The following is a 521-nucleotide window of genomic DNA, read 5'->3' on the forward strand; positions in this document are numbered from 1 at the left end:
CAAAATAATATTTGGTGATAATTTGTAGAACCCATTTCTGAGGCTGATTCTCTTTATTCTGAGGAAACAATGATCGTTTGGGGGACTTTTGGTTGAGAAATTCTAGAGACAGATTACAAAGGACAGACAAGTAGATACCCAGACTGTCTTGCATAAAAATGCCAGTGGATCTTCGGGTTCCGAGCCTTCTCCCAACTTTGCCGAGCCATGCTGACTGCAGCAGGCATGAAAACAGCTGAATGTCCATCTATGAATGGATAAAGAAAAGATTAAAGACTCGATGGTGGGTAGAGATGAGTGGAAAAGAGTGTTGAAGAGGAAGAGTCCAGAAATGAAGGTAAACCTGTATTTATGCTCAAGAACTCTTTCCCATGTAAGAGAATTTTGAGCAATGGAATAAAATACTCAAGCTATTACGTCGACCATATTTAGTTGTATTCTTTCTCTAGAATCCCAACTATAAAGAATCAGGACAGTGCCCATTGTATAGTCAAGGGTTAAACATATATGAGTCAATGTAG

Source organism: Suricata suricatta, chromosome 9 (genome assembly GCF_006229205.1).
Source record: "Suricata suricatta isolate VVHF042 chromosome 9, meerkat_22Aug2017_6uvM2_HiC, whole genome shotgun sequence".
Lineage (NCBI taxonomy): Eukaryota > Metazoa > Chordata > Mammalia > Carnivora > Herpestidae > Suricata > Suricata suricatta.